The following is a 16,835-nucleotide window of genomic DNA, read 5'->3' on the forward strand; positions in this document are numbered from 1 at the left end:
ATCCTGCGGTATCATCTGTGACCCCGTAAAAACCATTTTCGAAATAACCAATCAAAATACATCGAAATGTAAAAAATATCACCTACCAAACTAATTCCAAGAACTTTGATACCCATATTGCTAGGTTTTACCTCCAATCCTGGACTGGCCACCCATGACCCCACAGGAACCTACTCCGGAATGGCCAACCTGATTCATCTCATTATATGAAATAGTACATTGTACGAATTTTTAGAGTTTTTATATCCACATGACTGATTTTCCTGCAATGCAATCATTTCTCTTCCTCACAGCGGACACTCTGTCGGAATTCCGGATTTTCGGGCCCCGTATGTCTTTTAGTGGCCAAATGACCAAATGATTCAAAACTAGATAAATAAACGAATCAAATGACACCTATTTCGTCGAAATCGGTTTAAAATTGTTGATGTTATAACAATATCAATTTTGGGTACCCGGGTACCCTTGTCGCCCTGCTAAAGGTGTTTTTTTTGTCGCACACATAACGGTTAAACGTTATATTTCATGTGCCAGTAGTACGCAATAATTGTATTGTGAAACTGAATTATTATTTATGCAACTTTTTACAAATTAAATGCAATAACAAAAGCACAACTTATAAAAAATCGTTTGTTATCGATATTAACTGCATATGCGTTATAAACGAATAAAGCGTAGGGTTACGTTTTATTTCAATAATACGCATATTCGCAGTGAGTCAGGTAAAACAGTAGGGAATAAGTTCAGGCACTCTTGTACCGCCTACAAGCTTGTTTAACAACCCTCTCCAGTTCGGCGTATCGTCGACGGGCAGCTGTCTTAGCCGATCTGGTTAGCGCTCGCTCAATGCCGGTTTCGCCTATCTCCGCTCGTCGATCTTTCTCCAAGTTTCATACGAAATCCACTCTATCCGAACGCTGCGCGCTTTGTCGAGGGTTTCGTCACTGGTCGCGTTGAAGGCGTTCTGGATGCCGGTCCATTGCTCTTCGACGGTTCCACCAGGTGGCAACTCCGAGGCTCGGGATTCAAGTTGATCGACAAAGGCCCTCCAATCGGCGGACGATGTAACGGCACCCAACTTTCTCCTCCCGTCGTTGGACACGTGCGACGCGCAAACGTATCTCAGCAATAACGAGATGGTGGTCGGATGCAATATCAACGCTGCGTTTGTTGCGTACATTAAGAAGACTCCAATGCCATTTTCGGTTGATGCAGATGTGGATGATTTGGTTTTCTGTTTGGCCGTCGCGGGAAACTTTATGTGTGTTGGTTAATGGGGAAAGAACGGTCCACCGATAAGCATGTTGTTGTGGTAATAACTGGTAATTCTGTAAACAGGTCCCCATTTTCGCTCATCTCTCCTAAGCCATGGCGTCCCATGACGCGTTCAAGGTACGCGTTTTTTGACCCAATCTTCGCGTTGAAGTCCCCTTTCGCGATTTTCTCAACCACACTGTTCAGCTGGCTGTTAAATTTCTCTTTCTCCTGCATAACTATGGCAATAAAAACTTCAGAGTAATTTTTATTGTTAAAAGAACCCATTTAATAATGTGCACAAATTTAATATATTGACGAAATACCACGGTCCAAAAACTTCTAACCCCTAACAATGTGACAATTATTAATAGTTTTTCATAACACCCGCCAGTGTCAAAAATATCGTTACGATCGTTTTTACGTGCCGGTCAAAATTTACGCCCCAATGATTTCTAAACGAAATGTATACTTTTGTTACGTTAAATGTGGACGCAAAAAGCTGCCTGGAAAAAGCTTTGAAAAGAACGTATTGCCTGATTCAGCATTGCTTCATGTTTTCGGCAAAATTCTTGCTGGTGTAGTTGGTTGATTTGTTTGGAAGATAAAAAGTTACATTTATTTAACAATTTAAATTTACTGTTCAAAAGATAATCTCTCTTGTTTACGAGTTGTCTGCTCCAAAGCATTTAAATAGTGACTCCCTCCATCAATTGTAGAACCACCACGAGTCCGATTTCCACTAAGGAACGTATCCCGGATGGTAGGGGAACTGGGGGGAGAATGCACACCCTTAGCTATTTCGCCGTTTACTCCCCCAGGAACCAACCAAATGCTGATCGCACTATATGAATTGAAAGCTGGATTCATATTCCACGTAGCAATATATAAAGATGTTTAAAAAAGGACTATTTGTCATGAAAAATTTCTTTTTTCGAAAGCGTCACATTCGAGCCTGATTTTTTTCATGTCGGTAAAATGAACATGCAGTGAGGGCAAAATGATCATGTCATAGAAAACTAAAGTTAACATGCAGTTTGGATAAATTAAAGATGATTTTACATTATTATCGTTTTACATAAGCCGTAGGTATTCAACAGGGCTGTTGGAATTAAAATGGGACTCCACAAAAATTTAAATGTATCTTCGCCACGTTCATACAATGCTTGACTCTTAGCTCGCAAGATTTTCCAGCACTCGGTTATTTTCCGTCATTTTTCGAGAGACTCGATCATTTTTGTTGCTTGAATTGTAATTATTTCGTAGCTATCATATCTATCGTATCAGCATCAGCAGCTATCGTATCAGCATAAATCAGCAGCATCAGCAGCAAAAAAACATCATGATACACACTGTTAATTTTGCCCCCATAGTGAAGTGTTCATTTTACCCCCAAAACACCAATTGTTTTCAAGTGTTTATTATAAACAAACAGGTGATAAAAATATTTGGAATTTTCGACTGATCCGTAGGATACACTGAGAAAAAAACCATGGTAATGCGAAACATGTATGCATGGTCATCTTAACTATATTGCAATATTGTAGCGCTTACCATGATTATTGTCAACTTGAGAAGTTTCGTGGTTAAAACTACTATGACAACAAGCAAATCGCTGACTATTTCCGTGGTTAAATTGACTTTTCTCTTATACTTCTAATGACAATATTTTTGCAGCTTGATATAACAATATTGAATTGTCAACAGGACCATAAAATTGGTAACTTACTAACTGTAAGAATATCATGGTAGTTTTAACATTTTTATGGGTTATCGTAACAGTATAAGTTTAGTGCTTTTCAACCGACTATGGAAACGCGTTTCTTGATGACAATTTTATGTTTATTTTGCCCTTTTTCTTTCTGTCATTTGAAACCGCACCGCCATTACGAAAAATTTGAGTCACGAGTGATGTGCTTAGTTGTGAGTTTTTTTGTTTTTATTAAATTTTTTTTTGATATTATGAACAGTTTGTTAGTGCAAAACAAATAATAAAAAAAATCTAATCTTTAAGTGACAAATTGCATTAAATTATTTTCTGTGTACGTGAAAACAGGTTGAATTATTTTACTGTGTAGTGTACTAACAAAAACAAACTGCTAAACTGTTATGGTGTAATCGGTGTTATTTATAGCTTGTCTGTTTTATTTTTTTAATTGCGGATGGTGCTGGACTTCCGCTCTAAACAGTTCAATCGGTGGTTTAGACGTGTCCGTGAAGTGTTTTTGGATAAAACGTGAAATGATGTCCAAATATTTCCATTTAACTTAGCTGCGGCGAGGGAGCTGCGGGATAGACTGTTGGAAACGTATATTTGGAACTGTAATAAAGGCAATTTATATATCCTATCTGCATGCAGACCATCATCTATAGGTAGTATTCGATATTTTTTGATTGTATGAATTATTGGTATTATCTTTTCTTTAATATTCGTCAGGTATATTTGGATTACTACACATGAGACGCAAACTACTAGGAGCAAATTGTGATAAATAACTTTTTTAGGAAATGTACTGGCTAAGCTATGGCTTTACGATTGCCAATTGCAATCCTTGAGCGTAAAATATACCCTTGTGAATTAGTCAATGACCTGGTGAGTAACGGTTGAAAATTTAATAGTCATAATTTAATTGAAATGTTTTATACAGATCGAGTAATCCTTAAGCGACAAACATGCTCTTGAGTTAGGCCTTAGAGAGATCGCAATATGTGGAGGCGCGAGTGGAAAAGCACTATCGCAAGCGATTGAGCAGAGAATCATTACTGAACATAGATTGCAAATTGCATCAAAAGTTGCGAAACACAAGAATCTTGCAGACAGGTATGCATTTAATGTTTTTATTGTATTAGCTATTAATATGCTTTGATTTCAAATTCTCTTTTATAAAAATTACTCAATCTAAGCAATTACTTTAGATACATTAATTTCTCTTCCATGAGTAGGTGGTTTGTTGAGTCCTTCAGCAACCGCCAGTTTTAGTTTCATGTATAGCATGTAACCTAACCTAATAACCCAATAACCAACACTCTCTACTTTTAAAAGCCGCAATTACCGTCACCGAGAAAAATTGGAATAATGCGAACGATTGCCATGTCCCCATTATACTATATCTGCTCGATTTTTCGTACTTCTGAGCGATAACACTGATCTTGAATAACTATCAAGAATTGCTTTATGAAACTCCCTCTTCTGTTGAGTACTCTTACCACTGCGTCCATTATTTTGAACTATTGTGCTATGCCCCGTTTATTTCTTTTACTGTACGCTTCAAGCTTACCTATCACTTGTTAAGTAAGTAATAGGCTCGTAGCTGGAGCGAGACAGGTACCAATCAGGGATGACTTGGTTTTTGAACGTTGTTACCTTGATCGGCGACGCAAAGCAGATCTCCCTTGGCTCTGGTAGACCATTTTTGGGATACTGCACTCTACGTCCTATTAGTGCTCCACAATTGCAGAGCAAGTGTTCCGAGGTATCACGCTCGGCATTACACAAGCAACAAATGTTATCTTGTACGAAACCGAGATTCCGAAGATGGTATTTACTCGCACAATGTCCTGTCACAAGACCGGTAAGCGTGCTGAGATTTCTTGATGTCAACTTTTGAGTAACCCTAATACACAGCGTTATAATTTTTTTGATTGTTTGAGGGATTGTACGGCCATCCAATTGGCCATGCCTGTTCGGCTCTCCCGTTGTGTCAGCTCACTTTTCAGCACACAGTCAGGGATGCAGCGAAATGGATTTGGAACCGTGAATGGAGGGTTAGATCCACATCTGGCTGGTTCGTCTGCAAGTTCATTCCACTCTATAGCGCAATGACCAGGAACCTAGTACAATTTTACCGAGTTCACTTGGCTTAGTTGCCGTAAGAAGCAATTGCAATCCCAGACAATTTTTGAGGAGCACTTAAAAACTTTAAAGGCTTTTAGTGCCGCTCCCATACCAATGAAACACAAATTTCCTCGTAACTCGTGAACTAATCAAGCAAGTGGAACAAAATATGACATATGGGTGTTTTTGGAGACAAGAATGTTTTTTATGATGAATTGAAACCTTTCCCCGCTTCAGGAGAGGGGGCTCCTATACAAATGAAATACAAATTTCCTTATAACTCGAGAACTAGTTAATCAAATGGAACCATATTTGGCATGTGGGTGTTTTTGGAGGTATGAATTTTTTCTATGATGAAATTGGACCCCTCTCGGTTTTTAGGAGGGGGGGGGGGGCTCCCATGCAAATGAAATACAAATTTCCTTATAACTCGAGAAGTAATCAAGCAAATGGAACCAAATTTGGCATGTGGGGGGGTTTTGGAGCCAGCATTCTTTTAATGATGGTTTGAGACCCCTCACCCCTGTGGTAGGGGGATAAGGACTCTCATACAAATAAAACAGAAATTTTTGCGTAACTCAAAAACTAATCGAATTCGAGCAATTTTAGATTCTTTCATAAAACATTAATCTTGTTATTGATTAACCACCAAAAACTATCAATAGTAACATTAGATAATTCAGCGTGCGACGGCCACACGCCGCGAGTGTTGCCGGCGACCTGCAGTCGGAAGCGCCGGCCACTGTGAGTGGCAGCCCCCCGTAGAGATTACCTCTATCTAGGTTTATTTATTTTCCTAGATCTACTGACCTCTATTACTTTCCTTCAGTTGGGTCACCCCTGCGAAATGGTACTTTCTACGAAAAGATTTTCCGTGAAATGGTACATCCCGCGTAAGGTTTTTCGCGAAATAGTATTTTGCGAAACTCTATATTCCGCGTTATAGTCAACCGAGAATTGGTGTTCCGCAAAATGGTATTCGGCTAAATGGTTTGCAATGATGGCGAATATCTAAATGCTATCCGCTTTATTTTATCAGGCTAAGCAATGGGGGAAGTTTGTCGGGTCAGCTAGTTTGTTATATACTACAAAGTTTTAAATAAACATGTATTTTGTTCTACCAGTTCAATAGGGGCAAGATAGGTTAGACTGAAAAAGACTTGTGTGGCACTCTATGTTTGTCCATATATCTATATTTTTGAGTTTATTTATTGTTGTTATTAAATAAGTTTTTAGCTGGCCCGGCATATATTTTATCCACAAAACAGTTAATGCGGCAAAAGGGTAGTTTTCCGACATTTCACTTTTTGTCTGATATAACTTTTATTTTGTTTCGTTTTATTTATTTTGGTTATTTTTGGATTTATATTATTAGTGATTTATCTAAATAAATGATAAGCTGCTTAAAATTGAATTCGTATTCTATCCGATTGAATTCCGCATTCTATCCGATATCAGGTCGTCGAATTTTCAAAGAACCATGATGACCAAATCATCAGCAAAACCCACAAATTCGAAACCTTTTGCCTCTTAGCTTGTCACAAGATCAGGTCCAAGACTTCCTGCCTCATAGCATTCATGAATGTAGGTTCATTGTTTTTATTAGCAATGTCGATATTGTTTAACGAGAGAAATTCTAAAAGGCACTCATCTCGATTGTTGATGTCGGTGCCAGCGAGGTGGTGTGGCTGTCAAATCACATACATTGTCCATGTCCCACTCATTGGTTTTAATACCTTTGGTGCTGGGACCTACTTAAAGGTTGATTCGTTTTAAAACAACTGAAATTAATTAGAAAGCAGTTAAACGTAGCCTTTTAGTTATAATTTAACTATTATTAGCTGTTATTTTCGATACGCTGGCTGGTTCCAAATTGTCGCTATTCATGGATGTTTAGTCCGCAAAATTTTGACAATTTCACACCCCTGGTCGGTGCTTCCCCACAAAATGCGATAGCGTTGGCATCGCAGCCGATAATACAGTCTTTGTTGACTTCTATGCAGAATTTGACGAACGCCGCAACCTCTTGAGTTGCAACCTTAGGAACGTCTCCAGGAAAATGGGGCGATGCTGCGATAATATCGGATTTCCCTTGGCGATTGATACCTCAACTCTGATCGCCACTATGTCTCGTTTGATGAACTCTGTAATGGGCAAACAATTAATGTTTGCGTTGGCCAAGACAGCAGCTCTCGGAGGATCATATTTGTCATCATAGAAGAACTTACATGTTCTTGTTTGAATACCTTGTATTCTTCCTTTGTAGACCCAGGGCTCTTGAATCAGGGGTGGTATTGCGATTTTCGTTTCGAGTGATTTTAGTTCGTTTCGCCCATTCGTTTAACGTGGTCGAAACGAACCAAAATCACTCGAAACGAGAATCGCAATGTCACCCCAGGGCCAGGTCCACACCGTGTTCGATAAACCTCCTGAAAATTACGCCCGAAACAGCTTTCGCAAGTGGAAGGTTTATCTGCACTGTATTTTTGTGATTTTTCCGCTCACTGGCATTTAGGAGAGACGGAATTACCGGAGGTTTGGCCTCATGGAGGCCGTAGTTTTCTTACTACCAGTAGCCGAACACACTTTGGATCGAGGGGGAGCTGGCTTCGTGTGGTCTCGCCTTTCCCACGTATATTACCGGAGTTTCCTAGAGACCACTTTTTTGGTTCCGCTCGAGGTTTCCACTCCTAGCGCCGAGGTTGCGACCCCGTTGACGACCGAGCGTATCATACTCCACCCGTTTTCGAGGGTCGAAGCATCTAGCTTTAAGCGCACGTGTACTGCTATTAGGTAATTGTCCGAGTCGGTATCCGTACCCCGTAGGGAGTGTACGTTGGTGATATTCGAGAAAAACCGGCCCTCGATGTGAATATGGTCGATTTGGTTCGAAGTTCATTGGTCAGGTGATCTCCAGGTGGCTTTTTGGATATCTTTGTGGGAAAAGAAAGTGCTTCTGATCACCATCGCTGGTGATCATGCATCGCTGGCCGTTGTCGTTCGTATCGGTGTGCAGGCTATGGGACCCGATCACCGGTCTATACATTGCTTCCCTGCCGACCTGGGCGTTCATATCGCCGATGACGATCTTGATGTCCTGTCGTGTGCAGCTGTCGTACGTTGCCTGCAGCTGCACATAGAACGCTTCCTTCTCGTCGTCGGGTCTACCTTCGTATGGACAATGCTCGTTTATGATGGTTTAGTTGAAGAAACGGCCTTTTATCCTCAACACACACATCCTCTCGTTGATCGCTTTCCAGTCCATTACGTGATCCTGCATTTGTCCCAATACTACGAAGCCCGTTCCCAGCTCGTCGATCGCTCCACCGCTCTGGAAAAATTTGGCTTTACCGCCACGGATCCTCCACACCTTCTCGCCTTTGCGACAGATCTCTTGCAGTGCCGCGATAAAAATGTGAGCCAAAATATTTCGGGGGATGGGCCAAGGCCGCCAGGCCCTCCTGGCTACGTGGCTGCTCCCACCATTATTATTACGGCAGATAAAATAAAGCTAATAGTATTTAAATATTCACCGTGATTATATAACATTTCGCCGAATTTTCGCGGAAAACTAATTCTCAGTTGACCATAATGCGGAATATAGTGTTAGCGGAATACCATTTCGCGAAAACCCTTTTAGCGAAAAGTACTATTTCGCGGGTGCGATCCTCACTTACCCGCCGTCGCTCGTTCGGACCCAACTGAAGGAAAGTAATAGAGGGCAGTAGACCTAGGAAAACAAATAAACCTAGACAGAGGTGTTTTCTCTGGGGCTGCCCCCCCCGTAGTGGTCAGCGCTTCCGCCGGCAGTACTCGCGACCTGCGGCCGTCTCGCCCTGAATCATCTAGTGTATATAAGCAGTTTTTAGTGATCTTGATATTGACTAATGTTTATGGAAGAATTTTTCTCGAGTTCAATTAGTTTTTGAGTTTTGCAAAAATATCCGCTTTATTTGTGTGAGTACAACCCCTTCCAGAGAAGGGAAAAGCCCACCTCATCCAAAATTTGGTTCAATTTGCTTGATTGGTTCTCGAGATATGTAAAATTTGGGTTTTATTTGTATGGGAGCCACCCTGTGTAGTATAGTAAAATATTTATAAACTCTATTATCCGTTGATCTAGTAAACATAGATTCTTGGATATACTATTTAATATACATACTGGGAAGTACAAACTTTACAACTGGGCGGCACAGACGTATTTTCATTAGCAGCACTAGCTAGTACAATAAGAACCTTCCCTGGCCCTAAAAACCGCATACAAATTTTCACTCCGATCGGTTTAGTAGTTTCCTAGTCTATAAGGCACATGCAGAACAGACAAAATTCATTTTTCTGTATACCCAACAAACATTTTTGTTTAATAGTATACCTTATTAAAACCATTGTATAGCTAATACCGAGTAGCAAACGCCTGATAAGTTGTTATATAACAAAAATATTTGTTGGGTACAATATTTTCTTTTTCTTTATATTTTCCGCAACATATTTTTAAGAAAATTTGCATCTGTTACTTGCTTCCGAAATATCGAACATAACCGGATTGCAGCTCTTTACAAAAACTAGGAATGAGCCAACACCATCCAGCAATCACAACATTTAGCCTCTATTGTGCGAACGGTATTGTTGCCGGGTCCAAGATCCACGTCATAGATCTTCTTGATTCGTCGTAAATACAATACAATGATCACGGTTTGCTCACCAACAGATGTTTTATATCGGAATCCACAGGCCAGTGAAACTTTTTATTTTATTAGGCCAGTGAAAAAAAAAGAATCAATCCAAAGTTTTAATCGCCGTCATCATAACTCCATACTGTACGGACTACAGGAAGCACCATTTGTGCTTTAGGTAAAGAAATAGAAAAATCATCTTTTATTATCTTCAAATACACCATAATAACTCTTTTTAGGACCAGCAATGAACTCGATTAGGACTGTTTCAAACGGTTGAGGCTAATATGTTGTTTTCCAGGTACAGTGTTTTACTGGATATTTCAGCAAAAAAAACAGAAGTAAATACGTTTCGACAGAGGAAAGCGGCAATATAGTAGACCGACAGGAATCAAAAGTTAGTACATATTTTTCCTGACCGGTAGAGTGGCAGGTGCGGAACAAGCGTAGCATCCAGATGATCAGACAAACCAGTTCGAACATCCTGCCACACGTACAAACAAAAAGCAGGTTCTGGAACTGCCAACGATGGCTGATTCGTGTCGGGAATTGAGGATTACACTTTCGGTACCTTCAGTCGAATAATTCAAAATGACATCCTATGTAACACCAGCTAGACCAGTGATGGCCAAACTGCGGCTCTTGAATTTGGCCTTTGCGGCCCGCGAACTGGTTTGATAGATGGCGGACGGACACTATAGGTTGAATTTATTAATGTCAGAAGTCATTTAGGGCCGCGGATCTATTGGGGAGATCTGATTTAGCCCGCAATATGCTTGTACCGTGGCCACCACTGAGCTAGACCATCGTCAAACTATTTCCGTCAGCAGACACTGGAGCACAATAGACTTCTAAAACCGATCAGAGTCACAATTAGCAACTCCGAGACTTTGAAATATTTCAATCGTAAAATCTACTTCTACCAGCAGTTATGACGTCCTACTTGATCGGAAGATTTCGGCCGGCCTTTAAACTACCCCGAAACTACGGCATATCCAACGAACGAACGAAGTGAGTATTTAATTTTTGTCGTATTTCAATGTTTATTCAATTTTGTTCATTTCAGTCGTCTGTTATTCAAGTTGCTGACACACTACGAACGGACATAACGAAAACATCGCTCACAGTCGATGGTATTTATTATGTGGTTAATCCAGGATTTGTTGAGCAAAAAGTCTTCATCTCAAAAACTAGAATGGAACGTAAAACGCTTCCGATGCTGGTTCCAAAAATTTAGCGTACCGATTTGACCACAATGATATTTCAGCTGGAAATTAACGATTTCCTGCAGTTTGATTTTATGGATGCTCCGCTAGTTGAATTACTGTTGCCTGCTTCAGACCTATTGCACTCTTTATCTGCATTAGACAACGAAAGACAGCCGGCATGATTAGATTGCCGTATGACAGACTTTCCCTTAGAACCGAACATATATAAAATGCTAATTATGTCGGTTGTACCAACCTGTTCTAATGAAATTGATCAGAAACCAATTGTTAAATCACTTGACGGAGATCACCTTTGCTTGCCGTTTATAACAGTTGAAATAACAATATTTTCAATGCATGGTGCACGGTGGAGAATCTTATCCTGTAGTTAATTGGCATCATGGATAGGCTTAAGTTAGACGTGTTGTCTGCAGTCAAGAATACGGCATATGTCCAGAAAACTATTTCCAGGATTATCGATTTTCCCATCCGTACAGGATTCTGCTGCATAATGCCCCCGGGAGATGTTTCCAATTTATTCGAAGTCCCAATAACCGATGATCGTCATTGGATGTGCCATCATGATAAGGATTTTTAGAGTAGTAGCTACACGGGCTCGACAACTTTGAGGTAAATATTGGTATGTGTTAGTTTAGCACACGTCTAAAACCGCTTCTCATCCCAAATAGGATAACGTGAAGTCTATGCCACATTCGATTAATGTTCAGGTAGTTCAAACTAATAGGTAGCCAGTGGTTTCACTTCAGTATATTCCAGCTAAATATGCCAGATCTGACCGGCTCTGCTGCAGGCTGAACATCGCAAATTGTGGTTTTAGCCGCGGATGAATCTATACTTGGAATGCAGGTAACCACAGTCAGCAAACCTACACTTCAGAGCCACACCAAAAACGTACGTAAAATTCCTGTTAAAATTATAGTAATCTACGATATATATGTATAGACATAACCGATTGTTTGTTATTTGGATTGTGAAATAATGAGAAATCCGTCTAATTTATTTACATACTAGCTGACCCGACAAACTTCGTATTGCCACAAATTAACCTGTGTTGTACATAAATCATGAATCTCGGATGATCTTTATCACTTCTCGAGTTTTGCAAGTCCCCCAGTGGGCGGCGCTTCCGACGGCGGGTCACCGGCAACACTCGCGACCGGCTCGTCCTGAATGATCTAGTGTTACTATAGATAGTTTTTGTGGTCTTGTTATTGATTAATGTTTTATGGAAGAGTCTCGAATTTCTCGAGTTGGATTAGTTTTTGAGTTTCGCCAAAATTTCTGTTTTATTTGTATGAGAGTCCATATCCCCCTACCACAGGGGTGAGAGGTCTCTAACTATCATAAAATAAATTCAAGACTCAAAAATCTCCTACATGCTAAATTTGGTTCCATTTGCTTGATTAGTACTCAAATTATAAGGAAATTTGTATTTCATTTGTATGGAAGCCCACCCTCTTAAAAGGGAAAGGGGTCGTAATACACCACAGAAAAAAAATTCTGCCATCTAAAACTCTCACATGCCAAATTTGGTTCCATTTACTTGATTAGTTCTAAAGTTATGAGCAAATTTGTATTTCGTTTGAATGGGAGCCCCCCCCCTCCTAAAAACGTAAGAAGTCCTAATTCATCATGGGAAAAATGGTTGCCTCCAAAAACACCCACATGCCAAATGTTGTTCTATTTGCTTGATTAGTTCTCGAGTTAGGAGGAAATTTGTATTTCATTTGTACAGGAGCCCCCCCTCTTAGAGTGGGGAGGGGTCCTAATTCACCGTAGAAAATTGTCTTGCCCTCGAAAACCTTCACATGCCAAAGTTGGTTCCATTTGCTTGATTAGTTCTCGAGTTATGGGGAAATTTGTATTTCATTTGTATTGGAGCCCCCCCTCCTAATGTGGGAAGAGGTCCTAATTCATCACAGAAAAAATTCTTGCCTCCAAAAACACCTACTTGCCAAATTTGGTTCCATTTGCTGGATTAGTTCTCGAGTTATGAGGAAATTTGTATCTCGTTTGTACAGGACCCCCCCTCCTAAAGTGGGGAGGGGTCCCAATTCATCATTGAAAAAAAAATTGTCTCCAAAAACACACACATGCCAAATTTGGTTCAATTCGCTTGATTAGTTCTCGAGTTATGAGGAAATTTGTATTTCATTTGTACAGGAGCCCCTCCTCTTAAAGTGGGGAGGGGTCCTAATTCACCATAGAAAATTTTCTTGCTCTCGAAAACCTTCACATGCCAAATTTGGTTGCATTTGCTTGATTAGTTCTCGAGTTATGAGGAAATTTGTATGGAAGTCCCCCCTCTTAAAGGGGAGAGGAGTTATAATTCCTCTTATAAAGAGGGGAGGGGTCTCAATTCACCATAGAATAAATTCTTGTCACCAAAAAAACACCGACATGCCAAATGTTGTTCTGTTTGCTTGATTAGTTCTCGAGTTAGGAGGAAATTTGTATTTCATTTGTACAGGAGCCCCCCCTCTTAGAGTGGGGAGGGGTCCTAATTCACCGTAGAAAATTTTCTTGCCCTCGAAAACCTTCACATGCCAAAGTTGGTTCCATTTGCTTGATTAGTTCTCGAGTTATGGGGAAATTTGTATGGCAGCCCCCCCTCTTAAAGGAGAGAGGAGTTACAATTCCTCTTATAAAGAGGGAGGGGTCTCAATTTACCATAGAATAAATTCTTGTCACCGAAAACACCCACATGCCAAATTTGGTTCTATTTGCTTGATTAGTTCTCGAGTTATGAGGAAATTTGTATTTCATTTGTATAGGAGCCCCCCCTCCTAAAGTGGGGAGAGGTTCTTATTCATCATAGAAAACATTCTTGCCTCCAAAAACACCTACATGCCAAATTTGGTTCCATTTGCTGGATTAGCTCTCGAGTTATGAGGAAATTTGTATTTCGTTTGTATAGGAGCCCCCCCCCCCTCTTAAAGTGGGGAGGGGTCCCAATTCATCATAGAAAAAAATTTTGTCTTCGAAAACACACACATGCCAAATTTGGTTCCATTTGCTTGATTAGTTCTCGAGTTATGAGGAAATTGGTATTTCATTTGTACAGGAGCCCCCCTCTTAAAGTGAGGAGGGGTCCTAATTCAACATAGAAAATTTTCTTGCCCTCGAAAACCTTCACATGCCAAATTTGGTTCCATTTGCTTGATTAGTTCTCGAGTTATGAGGAAATTGGTATGGAAACCCCCCCTCTTAAAGGGGAGAGGAGTTATAATTCCCCTTATAAAGAGGGGAGGGGTCTCAAATTACCCTAGAATAAATTCTTGTCACCGAAAACACCCACATGCCAAATTTGGTTCTATTTGCTTAATTAGTTCTCGAATTATGCAGAAATTTGTGTTTCATTTGTATGGGAGCCCCCCCTCTTAGTGGGGGGAGGGGTCTCTAACCATCGCTAAAACCTTTCCTGGCCCTAAAAACCTCTACATGCAAATTTTCACGCCGATTGGTTCAGTAGTTTTTGATTCTATAAGGAACACAAAACAGACAGACAGACAGACAGACAGACAGACAGACAGACAGAAATCCTTCTTTATAGGTATAGATTACCGTTCACATTATGCTTACTTCGAAAGAATCATATGAATCTTTTGCAATAATTGAATGTGGTGCATCTGCAAGTATACTTGAAAGTTTCTCTGCAAGTATACCTGCAGGTGCACCACATTCATTTATTGCAAAAGATTCGTTTGATTCATTCGGAGTAAGTATAACGTGAATGATTATAAAAACTATAAAATTTATAGTTGAGATGACTACGTTCATGGTTATTTCAACAATAGTTAATAACGTCATTTTTACCACGAAATTGTCACGAAAACCAACTCGTCCCGTTCATTGCGTGTTTAAGATGACTATTTTCTTGTCAGCAATATCATACAAAACCTGGTCATGATAACAAAACCATTGTCATGATGACAATTGTATAGTTTTAAATTATAGTTGTCCCAACCATACATGGTCATTTTTACCATAAAATTGTCACTGCAACCAGCTAGTTCCGTTTATTTTTTTGTCCAAGATGACTATTTTCTTGTCAGTAAAACTATACAAAAAGTGGTTAAGATAACTAAAGCATTGTAATGATGACAATTTTATGGTATACAGATTATAGTTATGCCTACTATGCATGGTCAACCGTACCATGCGTCCATTGTTCAAGCTTATAGTCGAAATAACCATGAAAATGTTGTCTAGACCAGTTTTCCCAGTCGGTTGAAAACCACCATACTTTTCTGGTCAAGCTTACCCCTAAAATGGTAGAATTTACCATGAAATTTTTCTGTGTGTAGTGATAAGCAAACAACACTGAATGATACCAATAGTCGAAATTTAATTTGTTTCACCAAAGTAGCTTATTTACTAATACTAATATTTACTAATCGGCGTCAGATTTCTGCAAATATTTTATACTTTGTCCATTTTTTTCACATTGGAAAGCTTATGATCACCACATATTGTCTCAAACAGCTAGAAATACTTCTAGGAGATAGATTCAATAGATACCTATTGATCTAGAATAGATTTTAATCGGTTTACTGGGAATTTGGCTGCCTGTTCATTTTACCCCCTGTTCATTTTACCCACAGTTCCCCTACCACGAGGAGGTAGAGATATGTGTTGCTGAATAAGAGGCTATGGAACTTCCTGGTAGTTCTGGAGCGCATAATTCAACCATTTAGCCATTAAAACGGCGTCCCCGACCATGTCTAGATACCAACGTGACCCTAGATATCAGATTTGGCTTCCATTGATGCAACCAACCTGGTGCTAGGTTCATCTGACTTCCATTGATCTAATTTTTAAATTGTAAAGCAATTTGAGGTGTCGCGTGATAAGTTTTTGTTCAAGTTTGATACTGGCCATTTCCCCCAGCGGTAACTTAATCCGGAACATTTCCGATTAGTCCAAAAAAAGGCAGCGCAAAAATTCAAAATGGTGGTTAATGGGCATATGGGCATTAAAATTTCAAAACGGCGTGGCTCAAAAATTCATCGATTTTTTCAATACAATTCGCCGTTAAGCCATTAATTATTTTATTTTTAAATTACGATCTTTTGAACACCGAGGGTATAGACTATTGCTGTTGCAGTTGAAAACCGGCATAATCGACGTGCGACTGTCGGTTTTATTCTTGTTCTGTGTATCGCAACTATGTCGCATGTGGTTCGCTGTATAGCGCATCAATGTGCGAACATAGCGCACCACGTGCGACGTAGTTGCGGCACACAGAACAAGAATAAAACCGAATGTCGCACGTCGATTATTACAGTTTTCAACTGCAACATCAATACTAGTAAGGGAATGTTCATTGCAACTTACAAGTTTGCTTAAATGGAACGTGACAATAGCAGAGGTGGGCACAATTCCGTTAATCCGCTAACAGCTAATCAGTTCAGCTAACATTTTAGTTAACGGTTAGCTTCCGCTAAATTTATGTGCAGCTAAATAAACCGCTAACTTTTTTCTACTAAGAGGAAAACTGTTGAGAAATATGAAAATTTTCTTTTAATCCAACTATCTTTCAACTATATTCAACTGTTATCTATCAATATTATCGCATAGATGTGGATTGAAAGATCCCAAAAAATCATAAACTTTTGTACGCGGGCACAGTTAATAGACTCATGAAATAAATCAATATTTAAAAAACTCGGTGGTGATCTATATTCTCAGCAAACATCAAGAGAAAATTTCACTTACATCATATACATTACTAGCTGACCCGACAAACTTCGTATTGCCACAAATTAACCTGTGTTGTACATAAATCATGAATCTCGGATGATCTTTGTCACAATCTCGAGTTTTGCAAGCCCCCCAGTGGGC

This window comes from Sabethes cyaneus, chromosome 1 (assembly GCF_943734655.1).
Source record: "Sabethes cyaneus chromosome 1, idSabCyanKW18_F2, whole genome shotgun sequence".
Classification (NCBI taxonomy): domain Eukaryota; kingdom Metazoa; phylum Arthropoda; class Insecta; order Diptera; family Culicidae; genus Sabethes; species Sabethes cyaneus.